This window comes from Triticum urartu, chromosome 5, assembly GCF_003073215.2.
Source record: "Triticum urartu cultivar G1812 chromosome 5, Tu2.1, whole genome shotgun sequence".
NCBI lineage: Eukaryota > Viridiplantae > Streptophyta > Magnoliopsida > Poales > Poaceae > Triticum > Triticum urartu.
Genome location: NC_053026.1, coordinates 417,434,097 through 417,459,737, shown reverse-complemented (window position 1 = coordinate 417,459,737; position 25,641 = coordinate 417,434,097).

Below are 25,641 nucleotides of genomic sequence, written 5' to 3'. Positions count from 1 at the left end.
CCCATACACCAATTTCTGCCAATGCGGATACCTCTGCTTTGACTCAATGAGCACCTCACTGATATAATAAATCGGCCGTTGAGCCGGATACTCTTTGCCAGGCTCCTTGCACTCTACCACAATGGCTACGCTGACAGCCCGGACATTAGCAGCCACATATAATAATAATGGCTCTTTATCAATCGGTGCTGCCAGCACCGTCGGTTCCACTAGCTGCCACTTCAGATCTTCAAACGCCTTATCAGCTGCCTCACTCCAGACAAAGTTATCCGTTTTCTTGAGCATCTGATATAAGGGGATGACCTTCTCTCCAAGGCGACTGATAAACCGGCTCAAGGCTGTAATCCGGCCGGCCAGACGTTGCACATCATTAATACACGCCGGTTTAGCCAAGGACATAATTGCTGCAATCTTTTCCGGATTAGCCTCAATGCCTCTATTTGAAACCAGAAAGCCTAAGAGCTTGCCTACCGGGACACCGAAAACACACTTCTCCGGATTGAGCATCATCTTGTAAACCCGGAGATTGTCAAAGGTTTCCCATAGATCATCTATCAAAGTCTCCTCCATTCTGGATGTGACCACAATATCATCTACATACACATGAACATTGCGCCCAATTTGCTTATGAAGGCAATTCTGAACACATCGCTGGTAAGTTGCCTGGGCACTCTTGAGTCCAAAGGGCATGGAAACATAGCAGAAGGCTCCAAAGGGAGTTATAAAGGCTGTCTTCTCCTGGTCCTTAACTGCCATTTTGATCTGATGATAACCAGAGTAAGAATCCAAAAAACACAAACGGTCACAACCCGCCGTAGCATCAATTATCTGATCAATGCGAGGGAGAGCAAAGGGGTCTGCAGGGCAAGCCTTGTTTAAATCTGTGTAGTCCACACACATGCGCCAAGTGCCGTTTTTCTTAAGAACCAACACCGGATTGGCTAACCACTCTGGATGAAAAACTTCAACAATAAACCCAGCAGCCAACAAACGGGCGACCTCTTCACCTATAGCCTTGCGCCTTTCCTCGTTGAAACGGCGGAGGAACTGTCGGACCGGTTTGAATTTAGGATCAATGTTGAGTGTGTGCTCAGCGAGTTCTCTCGGTACACCTAGCATGTCAGAAGGTTTCCATGCAAAGATGTCCCGATTCTCATGGATGAACTCGATGAGCGCGCTTTCCTATTTGGGATCCAGGTTAGCGCTGATGCTGAACTGTTTGGATGAATCGCCAGGGACAAAGTCAACCATCTTAGTGTCTGTAGCTGATTTGAACTTCAATGCTGGATCATGTTCCGTAGTTGGCTTTTTTAAGGAGGTCATGTCTGCCGGATCAACTTGCTCCTTATAGAATTTTAACTCCTCCGTGGCACAAACCGACTCAGCATAAGCCGCATCGCCTTCTTCACACTCCAAAGCAATCTTTCTACTTCCATGTACCGTGATAGTCCCCTTATGACCTGGCATTTTAAGCTGTAGGTAAACATAACATGGCCTTGCCATAAACTTAGCATAAACCGGCCGCCCAAACACGGCGTGATATGGACTTTTGATCTTCACCACCTCAAATGTCAATGTTTCTGACCTTGAATCGTAGTCATCTCCAAAAGCTACCTCCAAAGCTATCTTACCAACGGGATATGCAGACTTACCAGGCACCACACCATGAAATACCGTATTCGACGGTTTAAGATCCTTATCTGTCAACCCCATACGGCGGAATGTATCATAATACAAAATATTGATACTACTTCCCCCATCCATGAGCACTTTAGTGAACTTGTATCCCCAACTTGAGGGGCTACCACCAAGGCCAAATGACCTGGATTATCAACCCGGGGCGGATGATCCTCTCTGCTCCACAAAATAGGTTGCTCCGACCAGCGTAAATACTGAGGTACTGCCGGCTCAACATAGTTGACTGTCCTTTTGTGAAGCTTCTGATCACGTTTGCACAAACTAGTAGTGAAGACATGATATTGCCCGTTGTTCAGCTGTTTGGGATTGCTCTGATAACCCGACTGCTGCTGCTGCTGACTCCCCTGATGGTTGTAACCTCCCTGGTTGCCTTGGTGTCCTTGATTGACGTGTCCGGTTTGATTGCCTGGAAACCTTGAACCGGAACCACCGCCTCCGTAACCCGGCCCGTGGAAACCTCGTCCTGAACCGCCGGGCGGGCCGTTGTCATATTGGAACATATTGGAATTCTTGAAGTCCCGCATGATATAACAATCTTTCCAGAGATGTGATGCCGGTTTATCCTTAGATCCATGCTTTGGACAGGGCTGATTTAGCAAACGCTCCAAATTGTTGTGTGGACCTCCACCCCTCTGGGGCTGCTTGCCTTTACGGCGCTGGCCATTCTCCTGCGCATTGGTATTTGCGACAAAGTCCAAACCACTGTCGGCCTTGCGCTTACCAGTGTTTCCATGGCCTGCCAGATTGTGTTGCTGGCCTTTGGCATTGCCGGTCTTCTTACCCTTCTCCGGTTTGTCCTCCTCTGAATCCGGATCCTTGGTATTATCTGAATCGGCATATTTAACCAAAGCGGCCATGAGTGTTGACATGTTGTTGCAGTGATGTTTGAGCCTTTCCAACTTCTGTTTCAACGGTTTGAAACGGCAATTGCCCTCTAACGTTAACACTGTGGTGTCTGCATTGATACGATCTGATGAATGCAAAATTGCCGAGACCCATTTGACCCAATGGGTCGTGGACTCCCCTTCCTCTTGGACACAAGCGGCCAAATCTACTATTGACATTGGCTGCTTACACGTATCCTTGAAGTTCTGGATAAACCGGTGCTTCAGTTTGGCCCATGATCCAATAGAGTTGGTCGGCAAGCTCTTCAACCAAGTGCAAGCTGTTCCTTCCAACATCATGGTGAAATATTTAGCACACACCGCCTCATCCACATCTAACATCTCCATTGCCATCTCATAGCTCTCCACCCACGCCTTTGGCTGCAAATCGGCGGTATAATTTGGTACCTTACAAGGTCCCTTGAAATCCTTGGGTAGTCGCACATTACGCAAAGCAGGAGTTAAACACGGTACCCCTAAGGAACTGAAAATCGCCCCTGGCTCCACGGAGGCGGTGGGGGTGAACCGGAGTATGCTGTCGTGCTTCGTGTCGAGCTGTCAACTCGGCCTCTCAACGTGCGCGGCCATGGTCCACAACATCTTGCGCATCAGAACCTCCCCCAGCCGGGTTGTTCCCTCGTGGCGAATTTCGGCGACGTGCACTACTGGACATGATCGGTTCGTCTTCCATGTGTCTGCTATAACTCCGGCTTGGACGGGGAGTGGAATGAATCCTCTCACGGTTGTGTGAATATGCTTGCTGTTGATTTAGCGCTGTCTGAAGGAGATCCCTGGCCCGACGTGCTTCCACTGCAACTGGTGACTCGCCGTCGGTTGGGAGGGCTGCCAGGCGTGAAGCGGCGGCCACAATGTTGTCCAACGGGTTGGAATAATGCCCAGGCGGCGTTGATGGTACAACGTTGTTCTCGTGAGGCAGGTCCGTCGTGCGCGGTAGAACCGGCGCTCCTGCTCCCGGCGCCCCCGCCCGGTTTAGCGTGGGTTGGTTACCAGCTCCTGCACCTGGCATGTTGAAAAGATTCTGCGGCTCATAAACTGACAAGAGACGTGATCGGTACCTTCTTCTCATGACTTCCTCTGAAGCATTCTGATCCAGTCTAATCCGGTAAGCCTGTGCTTCCAACTCGGCCCTCTCCGTAGCCATCCTGGTGTTCTCTGTTGCTAGGTCCGCTTTAGCCTGGGCTATCTGATCTTTCACTTTTGCAATCTCCGCATCGTGCTGATCCCTGGCTGCCGCGTCTACCTCCGCGGACATCAATGTTGCCAGAGCATCGAACAAATCAGACAAGACTTGGGCCGGAGGTGGCGCCGAGCTTCCTGCCCCTGCTGGTGTGGCCGTCGTTGAACCGGAGAGCATTGCTGCGGCGGTAGATGAATGAGGCGCCGATTGTGTGCCGGCCATGAAGATGGCGGCCCGGTTTGGCAGACCGGGGGAATCTGGAATACTGTTGCCCTCGGATCCTCCCTCAATCCGGCCGTCCTGCAACTGGTAAAGCGATTTGGTTTCTCCAGAAGACTCGTCATCAGAGTAGACTACGGTTTCTCCATCGGACACCGGTTCGTCCTCGTACCCTGATCCATGGACGACACCTACGAAAACATGCCTTGCCTCGGGCTGAACCGGCGAAGAACTTGCACGCCGAGCCGTTTTGATGATGTCAGTGCAGATGTCCGGCTCGGGGGCCAGTTCGCCAATCCTGCTGATGAAGACGTGAATCCCACCAAAGGGGACCCGGTACCCGTATTTGATTGAATCGGCCTCGGGACCCCATCCTGCGTTGTCGATGTAGAGCTTGCCGCGGCGACTCTTTGTCATCCGGCCCACAACGTATCCCTTGAGTCCATCGAAGCTTCCCTTCAAGAACTCAAAACCATCATGCGATAGCCCCACGGTGGGCGCCAACTGTCGTGGGTTTGTCACGGCAGATGTCCTCGTGAAAGGAATTAGTCGTGGAGCCATTGCAACGGGTTAGCTTAAGGGGTTAAACTGGACAAGGGGACACGGGAGTTTATACTAGTTCGGCCCCTTCGATGAAGGTAAAAGCCTACGTCTAGTTGTGATTGGTATTGCTAGGGTTTCGAAGGCCAGGGAGCGAATCCGCTTTGTCTGGCTCTCGAATTGTTGTTGTCTGTCCCTAAACCGCGGCCGGGTCGTCCCTTTATATACATAGGTTGACGCCCGCCGGGCTACAGAGTCCCGAAGCCGGTTTATAAACGTATCCGGTTCAGCCTCTCTCTTTCTATCTTACTATACAAGTTACATAACTAGGCCGGTTTACATTTATAGACTGTAACCCGCCTTTGGGCCCTCCGTAAAGCGCCATCATCTTTACATCTTCATGGGCTTCTAATCTTCAAAGAGTCAACCCGGCTACATAAGGCCGGTTTACCTCCAGTAGTAATATCCCCAACACATCTGGACCTGATGAACTATTTAAACACTTGTATTTTGAGCCTGAATATACTTTGATTTACTGATACGCTGCAGATCTGAGATTACCATATCGATCTGTGAAACTTGTTTTTCCCTTACTTTGTCATTTTCAGATATGTACCTTCCTTACCAATGTAGGCGGTTTAAATTAAAAAATGATAATCCGGCAGGTAGAAAATGACAATCTGGCAGGTACCATTAGTCCCCTCTTAAACCGCCGATTCGTTTATCTTTGTAACCCCTCCAATGTCAGGCTCCGATTTAACAATGTGCATCAGCCTCTGTCTTCTCCTTCTGATCTTGCGTCGCTTTATGCTTGTCTGTCATATACCCTAAACTGACATTTGATCTTTTTCCAGCTTTTCATTTGAAATGGACAAACAATTTTATGCTTGTAACTAGGTCCCGTCCCGGGTTACCGAAGAGCAACTAACCGGATGTGTTGCAAGTGGCGTTTTAGCAAAGAAAGGCATCATCCCCTGGAGGGCCCCTGGTCCGGAAAATCCTCCTGAGCCCAAGGATGGAGAAGTAGTCGTGTTCATTGACCACCTGGGTCGAGGGTTTAGCCCTCTGGATCAAAAAATTTCCGAGATGTGCTTGCTAGCTTCCAACTCTATCCTCAGGACATCGGACCAAACTCTGTGTCCAATGTTTGTAATTTCCAAGTATTTTGCGAGGCTTATCTTCAAGATGATCCCACCGTTGAACTCTTTAGGGTTTTCTTTTATTTTAACCGTCGTACAGAGTTTACAGATGGACCCAATACAGAACTTGGCGGAATGGCTATTCAAAAGAGGAAGGATGTTAGTTTCCCTCACACCAAACTTCATAGTCACCCCAAGGATTGGAATCAGACTTGGTTTTATTGCCGAGATACGTCTCCAACTGATGAGAATCCTCTGCCGGGTTATCGTCCTCACCGGCTTAGCAACACACAACCATTTTCTTAGAGGGTGACTGCAAAGGAACGATCCAACTACGCAGCACAACTCTCAAAGCTTAGAGCCTTTATGGCAAACAGTTTAACATGAGTTGACTTTGTTCGCTGCTGGATATCCTGGAGCATTCTGCCTTTAAGACGGCGCCCTGGTTTAATGTGTGAGTACACAGGGGACTTGAAAGATCCTCAACGCCATATTAATATTCAGCTAACAGAGGCTGAAGTTAATGAGGCTGTCAAGAAAATATTGAATGAACCGGAAGCTGTTTGCAGCAAGACAGGGCTAAGTCCTTTCTGCACTTTGAATAAACTGCCAGCTGTAAGAACCATATAACTTCTTGTTTTAGCTTGATCGTTTTAAATATTCTCTCAAAAATTTGTCCATCTTTGACAGGGCGATGATTCGTTCTGGAAGAAGAAGCCACATGATAAACCGGCCAAGACACCTCGCCCCAAGACCAAGGTTACTAAAAGACCCGCCAAGAAGAAAAGCGCTGAACCCTCTGAACCGAATGTTGATGATGACCCGGATAATCCAGACTCAGAGGTAGAACTTGACTCTCTTGGTTCGTTTTTCATACACCTCATTAACAATGACTATTATCAGGATGACGCTGAAGGCAGCCAAGCCAATGCCGCAGAGGTAATTATTCTTTCCTCCGGTTCAGATCCTCTGCCAACACAGAAAATCCGTCAAGCAAGCCGGAAAGTAAGATTTTCTCACCCCCTAGCTCACTTGGACCCAAACTTTGTTTTGAAGAAGCGGCAACACGAAGCTCGCCGCACAACCCGGCACAACGGCCAAGTGGTCACTTCAGCCGGTTTACCGAACACTCCGGTTCAGAAATGTCAATCTGAGGTCTCACATACTTCTGATACTTCTTATCCCAAGGTAGGCTATTTCCGACAACCTCTTAATCTGTCCGATTCAAATTATCAGGGAACGCCTCATTCATCATCTGGTGAGTAAACGGCCACACAACTCCCTCCTCTTAAGACTGTTCCTGTGTAAACACTCTGAACTTAATCTTTTGGCGCTTTATACTTGCGTGTTATACTAACTTTTATATCCTTTCCTTTCAGAGCCAAGGCCAGGCCTAGCAAAAAGGCCAAGTTGAATAAACCAGCAGATGATAACCTGGCTGAAGATAACCCAGAACATTTTGAGACGAACGTTGATGACATACCTGATGATCTGCCACCAGAACACCATGATACCTTTGGTGAACCGATGGAAACAGATCCAATGAGCCAGACTGCTAAACCACCGAGCCCAGCGAAAGCGGCTGATAAACCGCTGAGCCCAGCCAAGACTGCTGAAGATAACACAGATGACATCATGATTACCGGTGTTGGCCATGCCACCCCTGGCAATCCTATCACTTTATCAAAGCATAGTGCCAAGGAAGAATTTGCTGCTATGGATAAAGGCAAGTGGAAGGCAGACTTATCCAGCTATGCCCACCTGACTGCCGAGGAGATTCATTCCGGCTTCTTGAACCGCATGTATACCAGCCGTGACTATGAAGCCGGTTTAGTAGGCTTGATGAAGGAGTGATATGAGGTAAACACTTGTTTAACTCTTCATAACTGTTTCTCTTGTTCCATTTCTACTATCAACTCTAGCTAGCAGCCCCCAAGGGCCGGTTTATGATATCAACATGAACCGGGACTTCATAATACTTCAATTTTTGCCTTTAGGATAAATCGGTACCTTCCTGTTATGAAGCTTCCAAAATTATTGATAACCATCTCTGTAAACCGGTTGATGAAGAAAAACCCATAATTTCTGTCTTGAGCAAATATACATTAGCCCCCAAGTGCCAAGAATATAACTTGTTATGTACTTGGGACTTAAAATGTCAGTTGAGAAAAACCATATGCATTAGCCCCCAGGTGCCAAGTGCATAACTTGTTATGTGCTTGGGACTTCCAACATGCACTACTGACTGATAAAATATCGCTTGCAGGCTGATCTTAGCTAGAAAAAATCTCAAATTGCCGACCTTCAGGAAAATATCAAGTCCCAGCAAGCTGAAACCTCCAAGGCTAAAGAAGAGCTGACTGGCGCTTTAGCCGCCATGGAAAAAATGAAGGAAAGCTTCAAGAGCGAACGGGCAGGATGGGATACTGAAAAGACAACTCTGCTAAAGTGGGCGGAAGATGCTGAAACAGCTCTTAAATCGGTAGCAGATGAATTGACTGGCTTGAAGCGGCAAATCAATGCCATGACCACTGCTGTATTTGGTAAGTACCTTTATGATAAGCTTCAATATGTATTATCCCATAAACTTCCGGTTTATCAATATGTGCAATGATGCAGGATCCCGTGTTACCCACCTGGGCTCTGATATGCAGAAGAAGCTGAAGGCTGCCTATAATCTGATAGATCAATTATATTCTGGCGCCGAACGGGCCATTTGCACTGCTGCTCATAACAAACTGCCCCCAGCCTTGATCAAGAAAACCCTTGAGAAGCTGTCAATGTTGCCTGCCCGGTTGGTCGAGTTAAAAAGATCTGCTGCAAGGTCAGGTGCTCTCACTGCGCTAATCCGAGCTAAAGCTTGGGTACCAGATCTGGACTCAGCAGATATAGGAAGCGACTATCTGAGCCTAAAGGAAGATGGTTCATAATTCAACAATGATGATCTTTGAAGGTTGACCAAGGAAATACGCCCCCTAGCAAGCAAACTAGCTGAAGAAACAAATCTTTCTCATTATCAGCCGGTTTATGATACTGACAACACACGACATCCTGCGCTGACTCATGATGTGGAAGATCTTATCGCGCCAATCCGTAAGCATACCTATGCCCCTGATGTTGACCCCTCCACCCTTATAAGCGACGAAGCTGTATTCAAGGCCCTAAACTGGAATCAACTAGACAACCATTGACTTCCAGCTGCTGGGTAGAGAGGAGGAGGATGAATCGGCACAGGATGACCCGCAGCCATCAAGCCAGCCCGAAGAATCATGATCTGGAGGCCGGTTTAGCCCTCTGCATACTACAATCCTTTGCTTGAAAAACAGTTATCCTTTTGGCCATTAAAGCGCCTTGTAATAGGCTAGTTTAAACACTTGGTCTCTATGCCATCGTGCATATTCACTTTTGCCTGATACTGTTAATCCGCCATAATTTATGTTATGCCTACTTATGATCCTTAGTAGCTTTGTTAAATCTGTTTCTGCATATGACAAGTATAAAGTGCCATGGCGGTTTATCACCAGGCGGGTCATAATGCCCAACATATAGCCCATGTTTATAACCAGGCTGTAAATAATAATAATCAAATATGAAATATATCATACCTGTGATATTGAATCACATCATTGGCTTACCAATATTTCATCGGAAGGGTGATGACCCAAATCTTGAATACTGATAACTCCTCCTTACTTTGCTGCCTTATAATAAAACCATGCCGGGTTGTAATAAACACCGTATTATTCTTATATCATACTAGTGACTTGTAGTCAAAGCCAAACTGGGTCAATCAACACCAGATTATACCTGATCATGTACTGACAACTTATAGTTGAGAGCCAAGCCGGGTCAATAAACGTCGGTTTATCATAAGATATTATAAACCTCATCAAAGGAGAAAGAACTTGGCAAATAAAAACATAAAAATAACATGCAAGGCTTTTCATAGGCTGCCAGGCCCAAATCGAGGCTTTTCATGGGCTGCCAGGCCACTGAGTTAAACCATTTTACAAAGCCTTTTAAGATGGACCTCACATTAACCAATCGTCGTTTTAACTTTGACAAGTTCAGGGTCTATGAGATTGACTTGTCAAACGTTCGGCGGGTCATACCAGGATTACCTGGATGGAGTGTCTTACTTGAAAAGGCAGGATAACCCGGGGTTTTAGGTGAATACACCTGGCTTCCAAGCCTGGCTTGATAGCCTATTGCAAGGGTGTAAACTCTTTGTTCTTTGAGAAGCAAAGAGCCCCCAAGCAACATTTGAGTTGTGCTCAGTGGGTGCCTATGTTTGAGTTGTGCTGTTGCAACACTCTCTTTGTCCCCACATGATTTCCTTTTGGCCTTAGGCCGATCAAGAGGTGTAGCTATGGTTCAAATACAACCAAGCCCCCAAGTGATTTCCCTAGTGGCCTTATGCCGATCAAGAGGTGTAGCTATGGTTCAAATACGACCAAGCTCCCAAGTGATTTTCCCTTTTTTATATATGGCTTTATAAGCTGGATCAATGGATAAACAGAACTCCGCTTTATAAACAGAAGCCCCCATGTAACCACACATGACGTAAGAAAAACAACAGAGACCCCGCTTTAGCTGAGGCTCCGGTTTATTATATTGAACATAATATATACATTGTCATAATTATGTACATAAGAAGAGCTTGTGGCTCAAGTATAATAAGGCCGAAGATGAGCTATATTCCATGGCCGTTGGGTATCCTCCTCCGATTTACGTGAGTCTTTGTGCTCTCGAACATCGATAAGGTAGTATGATCCGTTGTGCAGATTTTTGTTGACCACAAAAGGTCCTTCCCAAGGTGGGGACAACTTGTGCATATCAGTTTGATCTTGGATGAGCCGGAGCACCAGATCGCCTTCTTGAAAAGTTCTGGTTTTAACCCGGCGGCTGTGATAACAACGCAGGTCTTGCTGGTAAATCGCCGAATGAGCCGCTGCAATATCACGCTCCTCATCTAACAGGTCCAGTGAATCTTGACGTGCTTTCTCATTATCAGCTTCAACATAAGCCGCCACACGGGGCGAGTCATGACGGATGTCACTAGGGAGAACCGCCTCTGCTCCGTAAACCATGAAGAAAGGTGTGTAACCCGTGGATCTGTTCGGTGTGGTATTGATGCTCCATAACACATAAGGTAACTCCTCCACCCAACAACCCAGCGTCCGCTTTAAAGGAACCGTAAGCCGGGGCTTGATGCCTACCAAAATCTCTTGATTGGCTCTCTCTGCTTGACCATTAGATTGGGGATGAGCCACTGATGACACATCAAGCCGGATGTGCTCACGTTGACAAAATACTTCCATAGCACCCTTGGATAGATTAGTACCATTATCAGTTATGATGCTGTGTGGAAAACTAAAACGGAATATCACCTTTTTGATGAACTGAACCGCCGTAGCTGCATCACACTTACTAACTGGCTCTGCTTCCACCCACTTGGTGAATTTATCAACCGCCACCAAAAGGTGGGTCTTCTTGTCCTTGGACCTATTAAAGGACCCAACCATATCCAGCCCCCAAGTTGCAAACGGCCAAGTGATTGGAATCATCCTTAATTCTTGAGCCGGAACATGAGCACGGTGTGCAAACTTCTGACAACCATCACACCTCTTTACCAAATCCTCAGCATCAGCATGAGCCGTCAACCAATAAAAGCCATGACGAAAAGCCTTAGCTACCAAGGATTTTGAACTGGCGTGCTGACCACAATCTCCTTCCTGGATCTCACGCAAAATCTCACAGCCTTCTTCAGGAGACACACAACACTGGAACGCCCCTGTTACACTGCAATGATGTAGCTCCCCATTGATGATGGTCATTGACTTGGATCGCCGGATTATCTGCTTGGCCAAAGTTTCATCCTCCGGTAACTTGCCCCGGTTCATATACGCCAAATATGGGATCGTCCAATCCGGGATAACATGAAGAGCTGCTACTAACTGAGCCTCCGGGTCAGGAATAGCCAAATCCTCCTCCGTAGGTAACTTGACCGACGGGTTATGCAAAACATCTAGAAAAACATTGGGTGGTTCCGGTTTACGTTGGGAACCCAAACGGCTTAAAGCGTCCACCGCTTCATTCTTTCGCCGGTCCACATGGTCGACTTGATAACCCTTGAAATGACCTGCAGCAATATCTACTTCTCGATGATATGCTGCCATTAGTGGATCCTTGGAATCCCAAGTGCCAGACACTTGTTGAGCTACCAGGTCCGAGTCACCAAAGCACTTAACCCGGCTTAAATTCATCTCCTTAGCCATCCGAAGACCATGGAGCAAGGCCTCATATTCAGCTGCATTGTCAGTGCAAGGGAACATTAAATGGAGAACATAACAAAACTTATCACCCCGTGGGGAAGTTAATACGACTCCAGCCCCCGAGCCCTCCAATTGTCTGGACCCATCAAAATGAATAGTCCAATAAGTGTTATCTGGCTTTTCCTCCGGTGCCTGTAACTCTGTCCAGTCATTGATGAAATCCGCAAGTGCTTGGGACTCGATCGCTGTGTGAGGCATATATTTTAACCCGTGAGGTCCAAGCTCAATAGCCCATTTGGCAACCCGGCCAGTTGCTTCCCTATTTTGGATGATATCTGTAAGTGCATCTAGTGCCACCCCTAGTTGGTTTTGGAGTATTGACGACAAACCTAGTTGAGGGATTAACGTGTTTGTGAGAATTGCAGGAAAACACAGGTAGAAGTCCCTCATTGATTCGGTTTTATTACCAGAGATGACCCCTAAAAATGTATGAAGACATTGAAGACAATGGTGGTTTATGAAAATATTCATATTGAAGACAATGACATGAGAAGACTCCATATGAAGCTTATGGAACTCGAAGACTTAGAACCTTCGTAGTTTTATTTCATTTATGTTGTGTCATAGGAATCACCGTACTGTTAAGTGAGGTCCAAGAGAACCAGTCAGAATGACTGAAGTGATGCCTAATTCAAATCCTATGTCTTCAAGCGAAGACTTTGAGAGAAAATCTTGTCCAGAGTCAGACAAGTCAGCTTTACTTGTAACCCAAGTAAAGTTGCCGTGTGAGTTCAAAATTCGACCGTTGGTACACGTGTCAGTTCCTTAGTGACCCAGGGTCATTTTGGACAGATCAGGTCGGGTTGCCAAGTGGCTATAAATAGTCCACCCCCCACAACCATAAACGGTTGGCTGCTCAGATTTCAGTGCACGGCTTTTGTCGTTTGAGAGCAACCCACCTCGAAGCCTTTGAAAGAAAAATTCCTAGTGAGGAGAAAAGCCCTAACCACCCAGAGCCAGAGTAAATTGGGCATCACTTAAGTCTTCGTGTCTGTGTGATTTGAAGACTTATTACACTTGAGGACTGTGCATCCTCCAGACGGTTAGGCGTCGCGTTCTGAGCATCCAAGAGAAATTGTGGATTGCCGGTGAACGAAGTCTGTGAAGGTTTGGGAGTCTACCTTGAAGACTTACCAGAGTGATTGGGCGAGGTTTGTGTGACCTTAGCTCAAGGAGAAAACGGTGAGGACTGGGTGTCTTGGACTAAGTGTCCTTGACTGGGTGTCCGGGACTGTGTGTCCTTTGGTTTAAATACCTAGCCGCTCCAACCAGACGTACAGTTGACACATCAACTGGAACTGGTCGGTCCAACAAATCATTGTCTTCAACGTGTCACTGGTTTCATCTTCACTTCCTTTTCTTAGTTATTCATTGTGAAGCCATTGCATGCTTGCTTTATCTTTGTCTTCACAACATGAATGTATGATCTGTTTGGCTTCATAACTTCTTCCTACCTGATCCTTATTACACTGAAGCTATTTGTCATTGTGCTTTCACTCAATTGAATACATGACCATGGCTGCCCTAGTGTAATCTAACTTCCGCTGCATAGTAATAGGCATAATCTTCACTGTTTGTCTTCATAACTCTCACGTTTTGAAGACTTTCATAAAAATCGCCTATTCACCCCCCCTCTAGTCGATATAACGCACTTTCAATATTGGTATCAGAGCGAGGTGCTCCCTTGTTCTGTGTGATTCGGTTTAACCACCTAGAGTTTTAGCTATGTCGATTGCAGGGATAATCAAAGTCTCCGCTGCTTGCCCCGTCTTCGATGGAACTGAATATCCCTACTAGAAGAATAAGATGCGCATGCATCTTGAAGCCATTGACGTCGACCTATGGTATGTCGTCGAAAACGGCGTTCCCAAGGCTGGAGAAGGTGTCACTGCTGCTGATGTCAAGAAGTTCGTTCAACTGGACTCTACTGCCAAGAATATCATCTGTGGTCATCTGACCAAAGGACAGTATGGCCGTGTGAGTGCCTTGAAGACATCCAAACTGGTCTGGGACTGGCTCTCCAAAGTTAATGAAGGCATATCAACCCAGAGAGATCAAAGAATCAGTGTCCTTTGCAATCTCTTCAACCGCTTCAAGCGAAATGACAATGAGAATGTCCAGCACACCTTTGATCGGCTCACTGACATCACAAATGAGCTTCAAGCCCTCGGCGCTACTGAGATCACCAAACATGAAATCGTCAAGACGCTGCTGAGATCACTTGATAGTTCGTTTGACATTCTGGCCCTGATGATTCAAGAACGTCCTGATTTCAAGACACTCGATCCGTCTGACATACTTGAGAGGCTCAACACACATGAGTTTCAGCTTTCTGAGAAAAGAGATATCTACGGTCCAAACTATGGGCGAACTCGTGCTTTGAAGGCAAAAGCTGTCTCCTCATCTGAAGAAGAATCTGACTGCAGTTCTGATGATCCTGAAGACATTGGAAGAGAACTTGCAATGCTAGTGAAGAAGTTCCAAAAATTCAACAAGAAGAAAGGCTTCAGAAAATCTTCATGATCAAGCTCAAGGAATGATGAAGTTTCTGCTCATGACTACAAGAAGAAAACATGTCACAAGTGCAAGAAAACTGGACACTTCATTTCTGAGTGTCCACAGTGGGACAATGAGAACAGAAGGAAGAAGAAGAGCAAAGAATATGATTCTGACGACAAGAAAAAGAAGAAATACTCAAAGTCTTCTTCCAAGTCTTCATCAAAGTCTTCATCACACAAGAAGAGCTCATCTGGCAAGGCACGTGCGTTTGTTGGCAAGGAGATGGATTCAGAGGAGGAGTCCGCATCTGAGGAGGCAGAGGTGGAATCTGAGGAGGAGTCTGATTCTGGCATTGCGAGTCTGGCTACAGCATACGTCGCCAAGTCCATCTTCAACACTGAAGACAATAACTGCATCACCGACACCGACGCAAATGACAAGAACGACTCCACTCCTACCTACTGCTTCATGGCACGCGGTGCCAAGGTAAACACACGCACTACTCGCTATGAAACATCCAGTGACGATGACTCTGAATGTGATTCAAAACCTAGCTACAAAACACTTGCTAAAATTGCAACTGAACAACAGAAAGCTATGGAACATATTCAAAAACTGTTAGACAGAAGCGATGATCTATTGGGTGCTGAAATGACTCGATCTGAATCCTTAATTGAAGACATAAAAAACCTTCACGTTAAGTATCAGGAACTTGAAGATCGTCATGATACTCTCTCAACAACTCATGAAAAGCTTTCCTATGACCATCTTCAAAGGAAGCAAGAACTTGAGAAATTGAGGGTGGCTCATGAAGATCTTCAAAAGGAAAACGAGTCACTTCGCGCCGAACAGATCAATCCCGCTCAGGAAGGATTTGAACCACCATGTCTTAAATGCATTGAGCGTAATAATGCTAATTCTGTTGCTGAATGTTCCACTGCTACTACTGTTCCAATATCTTCAACTGTTGATGTGGCAACTAACCCCTCTGCTGAGGATACCACTGCTATTGCTGATGAGAATGCTAGGTTGAAGACATTGCTTGAAACAGGGATGTACAAAAGTCTGAAAGGGCATCAAACATTATGTGATGTCCTTAAGAAGCAGATTCTGAACCGAAACCCTAGGAAAGAGGGTGTTGGGTTCGAGAGGAGAATTAATGCAGATGGCTCTTACTGGAAACCTGAGCAGTACCCCAAAACCATATGGGTTGCTGCAAAGGAATCCTCAGTAGATCCATCCAATCTGTCTGGCTTCACTTGTGCTAACCCAATTATCATTGATGAATCCTTTGATGCAAACTATAAACTGTTTAAGAATCAGAATGGTGAAGTGTTTGCCAGGTACATTGGTACTAACTGCAGGAATGGACCGCCGATGAAGAAGATCTGGGTTCCGAAAACATGTCTGGAAAATCTTCCTGTGAATGTCTTCATGACACCTCACTTGAAGAAGACAAACCTCAGACCAAAGGCTTCATATGGTCCAAAGGCTTCATACAGACAGAGGACTCACCTGAGTCACACTAACGCAAATGTTTTGCAGGGAAACCATACTCAGGCATATGAATATGAGAGCGGTTCATCGAACCGTCATGTTCATATGACCAAAAATTATTCTGCTTATGCCTATGAGTATTATTGTCCCCCTGCTAGACTGTTTGCTAAGGCTTCAAAGCCAAAATTCTCAGATGCTGCACTTAGACTTATAGCTTCTAAGCCACCCTTGAAGATGTGGGTGGTTAAGAAAGCTTAACTCTCTTTTGCAGGGAAAGGTCACCAGCACAAAAACAAAATCTTCTGATGCTATTGCTGGGGACCATAAAAATCTTGTGGGGCGCAAGATAAACTGCCCAAATGGCATCATTATGTACTTCGTTCCTGAATCGCATGCTACTCTCCCCATTAGTCCTAATCTGGATCTAAGTTTTCATAACCCACTGGTTCGTCAAATGTTTATGCTTCACAACACTCTTCGTGAAGCGTATCCCCCTAACTGCACTGTAGGGTACGACACCAGCGACTTCAAAGTCTTCAGAATGGATTATTGACAGTGGGTGTACAAATCACATGACTGGCAGAAGAAGCCTTCTTATGGACTCAACTTTACGTCCATCCGACAAGAGCCACATTACATTCGCTGACACTGGTAAAAGTAAGGTATTGGGTCTAGGTAGAGTTGCAATCTCAAAGGATCAACACATGGATAAAGTCATGCTTGTTGAATCCCTTGGCTTCAACTTAATGTCTGTCTCAATGCTTTGCGATTTGAATATGATTGTAATGTTTGGCAAATATCGCTGCCTGGTGCTAATGGAATCTGACAAATCTCTAGTGTTTGAAGGGCATAGGAAAGGTGATTTGTATGTGGTAGATTTCTCAGCAGGACCACAACTTGCAGTATGTCTTCTTGCAAAAGCTTCAGAATGCTGGCTTTGGCATCGGAGGCTTGGGCATGCTGGCATGAGGAACCTCCACACCCTTGCGAAGAAGAAGCATGTCATAGGCATCGAGGGCGTCAAGTTCAAGAAAGATCACTTATGCGGTGCCTGTGAAGCAGGGAAGATGACAAGGGCAAAACATCCTTCGAAGACAATCATGACCACTACTCAACCCTTCGAACTGCTTCACATGGATCTTTTCGGTCCCACTCACTACTCAACTTTTACTACTTCTGCTTGCCTCTATGGCTTCGTAATTGTTGATGATTATTCTAGATATACTTGGGTGCACATAATCCTTTACAAGACTGAAGTGCAGGATGTCTTCAGACGCTTCGCAAATCGAGCTATGAACAATTTTGGCGCCAAGATAAAGCACATCAGAAGTGACAATGGCACTGAATTCAAGAACACTGGCCTTGATACATATCTGGATACCTTGGGCATCACACATGAATTCTCAGCTCCATACATGCCACAGCAGAATGGCGTCGTCGAACGCAAGAACAGAACACTCATTGAGATGGCCAGAACAATGCTAGATGAATACAAGACTCCAAGAAAATTCTGGACTGAAGCCATTGATACTGCATGCCATACAATCAATCGTGTTTATCTTCACAAGCTTCTGAACAAGACATCTTATGAACTCCTAACTGGCAAGAAGCCAAATGTCAGTTACTTCAGATTATTTGGCGCAAAATGCTGGATCAAGGACCCACACCACACCTCAAAGTTTGCACCAAAAGCACATGAAGGCTTCATGCTTGGATATGGAAAGGATTCGCACTCCTACAGAGTCTTCAATCTCTTCCACTACAAAGTGGTTGAAATAGTGGATGTGCGATTTGATGAAACCAATGGGTTACAAAGAGAGCAATTGCCAAATGTGCTAGATGAAGTTCCAGCAAATGAATCAATCAAGCTTATGGGAACTGGAGAAATTGTACCTTCTGAAGCTCATCCTGAAGAAGAACTTATCATCTCAGCACCTGATCCACATGAAGACAATGCTCAGCCTGAAGATATACCTTCAAATGACCACATAGATCAGCAAGAGCAAAGTCTTCGCCCCACACACCCTCATGTTGCAAATGAAGTACAAATTGACAAAATACTTGACAGCATCAATGCACCTGGTCCACTCACTCGTTCAAGGGAAACTCAGCTAACAAACTTCTGTGGGCATTTCGCATTCGTCTCAATATCAGAACCCAAGAAAGTTGAAGAAGCCTTCATGGAACCTGAATGGATTCAAGCTATGCAAGAAGAGCTTCAACAGTTTGAGCTGAATAATGTATGGGAACTGGTTAAGCGTCCTGATCCACGGAAGCACAACATAATAGGCACCAAATGGATATACCGCAACAAGCAAGATGAGCATGGTCAAGTTGTAAGAAACAAAGCTCGTCTCGTTGCTCAAGGATATACTCAAGTGGAGGGCATTGACTTCGATGAAACATTTGCTCCTGTGGCTAGGCTTGAAGCCATACGCATACTACTGGCCTATGCAAATCATCATAACATACTTCTCTATCAGATGGATGTGAAAAGTGCCTTTCTCAATGGCAAGATTGAAGAAGAAGTGTATGCTGCACAACCACCTGGCTTTGAAAATCCAAAACATCCTGATATGGTATACAAGCTCAACAAGGCACTGTATGGCCTCAAACAAGCCCCTAGGGCCTGGTATGATACACTCAAGTACTTTCTGAAAAGCAAAGGCTTCATACCTGGTTCCCTGGATCCCACTCTTTTCACGAAGACATATGATGGTGAACTGTTTGTGTGCCAAATATATGTGGATGACATTATCTTCGGCTGCACCAATCAGAAGTATAGTGAACAGTTTGGATATATGATGCAAGAGCAATATCAGATGTCCATGATGGGGGAGCTGAAGTTCTTCCTCGGTCTTCAAATACGGCAACAACGCAACGGCATCTTCATATCTCAAGAGAAATATCTTAAAGAGTGCCTGAAGAAGTTTGGTATGCAAGATTGCAAAGGCTTCACAACACCAATACCAGCCAAGCATCATCTGGGTCCCGACGACAATGGTAAAGAGTTCGATCAAAAGGTATACCGCTCCATGATTGGGTCTTTGCTTTATTTGTGTGCATCTAGGCCAGATATCATGCTTAGTGTTTGCATGTGTGCTCGATTTCAAGCGACACCAAAGGAGTCGCATCACTTAGCAGTGAAGCGAATTCTTCGATATTTGGCTCACACTCCAACTCTAGGATTATGGTATCCAAAGGGCTCAGAGTTTGATTTGGTTGGATTTTCGGATGCTGATTATGCTGGTGACAAAGTTGATCGCAAGTCTACATCAGGCACATGTCACTTTCTGGGACGATCACTTGTATGTTGGTCTTCAAAGAAGCAGAACTGTGTATCACTCTCCACTGCTGAATCTGAATACATTGCTGCTGGATCTTGCTGCGCTCAGCTTCTGTGGATGAAGCAAACACTCAAGGATTATGGCATTCATCTGAAGCAAGTGCCACTTTACTGCGACAACGAAAGCGCCATCAAGATTGCCAACAACCCAGTTCAGCACTCGAAGACAAAGCACATTGAAATTCGTCATCACTTTCTCAGAGATCATGTTGTGAAGGAAGACATTGATATCATACACGTCAACACTGAAGAGCAATTGGCAGATATCTTCACCAAGCCCTTGGATGAGAAGAGATTTTGCAAGTTACGGTGTGAGCTAAATATCTTGGAATCCTCAAATGTCCTGTGATCAGGCACACATCCTAACACTTAAGCATATTGATGACTTAGATGTGCAACACACGAAGTAGCGTATATCTTCAAACAATGAAGACATACATTCTAAGTGTGAATACATTAATGTGGAATTTGACTTCGGAGCGCCACGATAATTGTGCGCCGTGTCTGGGTCTAATACTTCCTATACGGTGGGCAACGCCACCACCAAACGTTCCATTTTGAAGTGTTTCTCTCATGGCGTTACTTCTCAATGTCTTCACATTTGGTTTGGCTTCATTCTCAATATGTCTTCATGATTATCTTCACTGCGTTGATTATATGGATATATATGTACTGATGTTCTGTCCTCTACAGCATTCACTTATAGCTATGTCTTCTTGGTTGAATCTTTTGAACTAAGTGAATGTGATCGGACCCTAACCTCTCTATGTTTTCTATCTCAAACTCTATCTCTCCAAGTCATATGCATTCTGTTGAAACTGTCAAATGTCTTCACTGTGTCCTTGTCAGCTGAAGACATAGTGACAACCATAAAAGTCCGTTTTTTTAACGCTCATTCCTCCACATAAGATCCGGAGAAGCAGGAACGACCGCCCGACAATTTAGGCGTGCGTGGGACGTGGAACAAATCCCAATCTTCCTCTAACTGGCCACGCGTGCCTCAAATGCGAACCGCCAGGGGTACCTGCGTAATAGCACAGTGCCGCCTCTATTCCTATAAATACACGATTCACTGCGGTCATTATCTCCTTCTTCCACCCTCGCACGAACCCTAGCGCCACCGCTAGCACTCGACGACGCCGGCGACGAAGCGCTTCACTGCCGCAACCTCTCCGACGCCGTTTTCACGCCGACAGCGGACATCGCTCTCTCCGCCGTCACTGTAGGTGTCTTCCGTCGCCAAGTTATGGCACGGAGGATCGAACTGCTCGACCTCAACTCTCACTTTGTCTAGCAGTTCCAAGTGTGGTAAATAAAACCTCTTTTTACAGCCTCTTTTGATCCCATAGTTCAGTCACTTTCTGCCATAAGGAGTTTCTCTTCACATCAGTTAGTTATCTCGCTACATCTCATGACATGCCTAGTATATTCACTTGTGCTTCATAAGGTAGTTAGATTCCTCACTTGTACTGATCTGTGGGTTCGTACAAATCTGGAACCAACTTCTTATCTGTGAGTGAATGTCTTCGCACAATGAGGTCTATGTCTTCTAAACCGATGTATCTTCAAAATCTTCTGAGAATGCATATGACCTCTTCCCCTTCCCTCGCACCTTAATGCTGTCACAGGTACATGTCCGTGGGAGAATCCTTTGGTTCTCATAGTCTGCATTCATTTGCAGAGTACTTGCAGCATCACATCAACTCTCCTGAAGCCAGTTCTTGCAAAAGGAAGCCTTTGAAGCCTTTGAACATCTTGAAGCCTTCCAAGTTATTCATGGCTTCAGAAACAGCAGCAAGGAAGGGAGGCAGACAGCGACGTGGTGAAACGTCCAAAGATCTACCTGATGAATTGGCAGAGATGTACAAAACTAATCCTGAAGAAAGCTATGGTCAGCGCAAGACACGAATCCAATGGATTCGAAGATATTGGGCAGAGCAATGGTTCCACTACCGCTTCGTCACTCAGGAATATGCGGAGAAGTGCGCCATCAAGAGACCGTGGGGAGACGTACTATACAAAAATCTCGTACCCAGGTCCAGAGTCGAAGACATTGCTCAAGGCTTCTATCCATGCATGGTGAGAGGACCACAGCCAGCTGAAGCACATCCGTCATCACTTCTCTGGTGCCGCGATGATAATCTCTTCAAGCGCAACTTTCAGTTTGCACAACAATCTGCGAAGATAAATAAGAAGAAATTTGGGCTTGACTTCAACCCTGGTCCCTCCTCACCAAGGGCAGATGGGACACGCGACGCCGATCCCAATATCATCGGGCCGTATGCCAATCTTGCAGGCCTCATCACTCGCATCCTAGTCCAAGGGACTGCTGTGAATGACCCTCCAGCAGATACTGAGTCAGATGACGCCCCTGCTGCGTCGAAGCCGAAGCAGAAGAAGCCAAAAGCTTCAAAGCCAGCCGCTTCTCCCAAGATCGCAAGAGTGAAGCCTTTAGCAACTGCACCTCCTGAAGCCAGTATGCAGTCAGAAGGCTTATCACGAGTGTCCAAGCCCCAAGAAGCCAAGAAGCCTCAGCCACACACAGGCAAAGAGCTCACAGCTGCTGACATTCTGCGCTGCGAAGCCATTGATCTCTCAAGCGATGAAGATCTTGGAGATGATGCTCTTGAGCAGCTCATCAAGAGCAAGGAGGAGGCTGAAATCTTCAACAATCTGCCTCTGTTTGATGTCGCCATCACCCACAACTTCATCGATGAATGGTTTGCCTCACCGGACATCAGCTTCAACGATCTGCAGCTGCCCATAGGCCTCAGCGTTGCCTTTCAAGGTGCAATTGCTTCAGAACTTGCAATAGCCCAGCGAATTGTAGAACTGAAGCAGAAAATTGATTATGAAAAGGATCAGTTCAAGAAGCACATGGCCAAGCTCAGTGTGCAAGAAGTGAGAAACTTCAAGATCATGTTGCACGAGCTGAAAGAGAACTTCCTGAAGACGCGTGCCGAAGCTCAAGGCTCGCGAGAACGCATGAAGACTTTGGCTGATCGCTGCGTGCAGGCCTACAATGAGGCAGAGAAGCGCAAGGCACTTGGGCGTCCCGGCATAGACCCCAGGATGGCCGCGAAGAAGAAAAAGAAGGTTGCTGTGCCTGAACCTGAAGCGCCAAGGTCAGAAACTGCTCCGATTGTCTTCCCCGCTGCAACGACTGGCTCGAAGCCAAAGAGTCGATCAACTGCCTCACAGCACAAGAAGACACGGACTGCAGAGGCTAAAGCTAAGAAGAGAAAACATTCTGAAGCCTCTCCTTCTGAACCCATCATCAAGAAGCGCAAGACCAAGAAATCTCGGGCTGCTCCCACAGAGCCCTTGACAGTTGAACCCCTCTCCGTTCGCTATCCTGACGCAGATCGTCAGTTGACTGTGCATGAACCCAATGCTGAAGACATTCCAGCAGACGAACCCAACGTTGCTGAAGACATTGGTCTCCAAGACAATGTGCAAGGTGATGCAGCCCTTCCTCAGCTTGAGACAAGCGAACTGATCAGTATTGGTCGTCCATTGACGCCAATCACACAAGATGCATCGTGGGCAGATTGCCCATAGGAGGAAGATGAGCCCCAACCCACTACAACTCCACCGGCGCCTACATTCCGTAGGCTTCGCAAAGGGCCAAGGGCTCAGGCTACTGACGACATTCCGGCTGCATCAGCCGAAGAGCATGCAGAGATACCCCAAGCTCCAACTCCCCCACACCAACAAGAAGCAGTTCTCCAGGAGAACGTGTCTGAATCTGCAAATGTTGAGGCTGCCACCAACAACGCCGAAGCAAATGTGGAGCCCAACCCAACAATAGCTTCAGAAGACAATGAAGCTACTGCTCCTGAACATTATGTGCCTGAGTCTGCTGCCGGACCACAATTCAACTATCATATTGCGTACAGACCCCAGGTCCAGAAGCCGATCCCACGACTACCAAGGTTCCCAGGTCCTGCATCAGCTCCTGGTTCCTTCAACATCAATGGCTTCAGGGCAGATAACACGTTTTTCGACCGCTCCAAGAACCCTTATTCAAGGGAACGGATTGTATCAGATAGGTTCTGGAGCCATCAACAGCGCAGCTACTATTCATGCATCCTATACAACCAAGGCCGCATCTTTCCTCACAAGCGCCTTGAGGTTGAAGCTGTTGCTGGTCTGCCTGGTCTGGAAGAAGCACTGGATTGCTTCAAGCAAGTGGGTTTGCTGCCATTTATCACTGATGAAGAGCACTGGAACGAAGAGCTTCTGCTCCAGTTCTATGCCACTTTGCATATCAAAGGCTATAACAGAGATCCGAAGACATGGATTTAGAGTGGATGACAGGCAATATCCATCATGAAGCCAATGCTTTCGACCTAATTGAGCTTACCGGCCTTCCCACTCCTGGCAAATTCTTTGAAGAAGGGTGCCAACTCCATGCTGAAGAAATTGAGAGCATATTTCAGCGTCCTGAGCCAGATATGAGTCAGATGCTCTCAATAATGAAGCCACTGCCTCCTAATGCACCCTATCCAACTAGGTTCTTCGTTGAAGACTTAGAGTACCTGCCCAGAACAATATATCACATCATAAGGCGGACTCTATGGCCTGTAAAGGGACACTCTCGATATGCAACAATCGATGGCGCAATGAAGACTCTCATCTTCTGCATTCTTCATGGCAAATGCTTCAATGCACAGGATCTCTTCATCCGTCACTTTGCAACATCTGCCTCAGAACTGTTTGGATTAAAGTTCTATGCTCCTTGGGTTATGAGGCTGATCAAGCTTCACTCTGCAATCTCCTATCAACCGTCAGCCCGCAACCATAGGATATTTTTGCCAGATGTGGACACATCTGCTAAGCAATATATCCAGAGCCTGGCAAGCAACCATTAAGTCTTCAAAATGCAGAACACCAGAGCTTCACTCAAAATATTGAAGGTGTTGAAGCTCTCTCCCGAGTGTATCCAATGGCTGGCACCACACGTGCCCCTGCATCAACTGAAGCCACTGACAGCACAGCTGCCAAGAGACCCAAGAAGCACGCTCGAGCACTCAATGACCGAGAGCTTCTTGTGGCTCTTCACCAAAAGCAAGATAGGCATCACGACTGGCTCAAACGGCAGATGAGAAGCATCATGCAAGACGTCAATCGCATCAGAAATCTGGCAACCAAGAATGTGTTTGTCGCACACGAGACCTGTCGCCGCACTTGGAAAGGCCTCACCATGATGAGCAATGAAGCTGAACTGCAAGAGGATGGCTTCAGAGAGAGATTCCAATTTGACTCCACGCCTCCAAGAAGAGCTGTGATGCGAAGCACACCATCACTTGAAGAGTCAGAATTCTCTTCTTCTGCTGCCACCGTGTCTGCCCGAATTATTGAAGAAGTCGACGACGCGACATCATCTCCACCTGCTTCAACACACGTCGAATCTGCACCAAGCTCATCTGCACCGCCGCCAAACAACTCCACCGATCCTGCTGCGACTGGGAACGCGTAGAAAACTCTATGTCTTCAAACCTTTTTGGTCATCACTGACAAAAGGGGGAGAAGCATGATGTTTATAGTCTTCAAGCGGGTCACTTTGGGCGGGTGCCTTTATATTTTGCTACATTTTGCTTCGTGCTTACAACTCCCGTTTTTGCTACATTTGCTTCTTTGAGTTGTAACACTTAGCCTTGATGGCCGTCTGCTACCTGTTTGTCACTCCGTTATGCGAAGATAAATTCCGCACTCATCTCTTACTGCAGACGTCCATTTTCCATTATGCATGTCATTATCTTCATATACTTTCACATGCATAGTGGATTGTCATCATAAGTTGAAGTGGATCTCCACAAGTACAACCTGCCATGTGCATTTGCATTCAAAAGGCAAATTACTTATATGCACATCTTCAGGGGGAGCCCTTGCAACTTATGAAGACAAATTCCTTTACTATTTCACAAATTATGTTCCCCGTTGAAAACTTCAACTAGTTTGTCATCAATCACCAAAAAGGGGGAGATTGTAAGTGCATCTAGTGCCACCCCTAGTTGGTTTTGGAGTATTGACGACAAACCTAGTTGAGGGACTAACGTGTTTGTGAGAATTGCAGGAAAACACAGGTAGAAGTCCCTCATTGATTCGGTTTTATTACCCGAGATGACCCCTAAAAATATATGAAGACATTGAAGACAATGGTGGTTTATGAAGATATTCATATTGAAGACAATGACATGAGAAGACTCCCTATGAAGCTTATGGAACTCGAAGACTTAGATCCTTCGTAGTTTCATTTCATTTATGTTGTGTCGTAGGAACC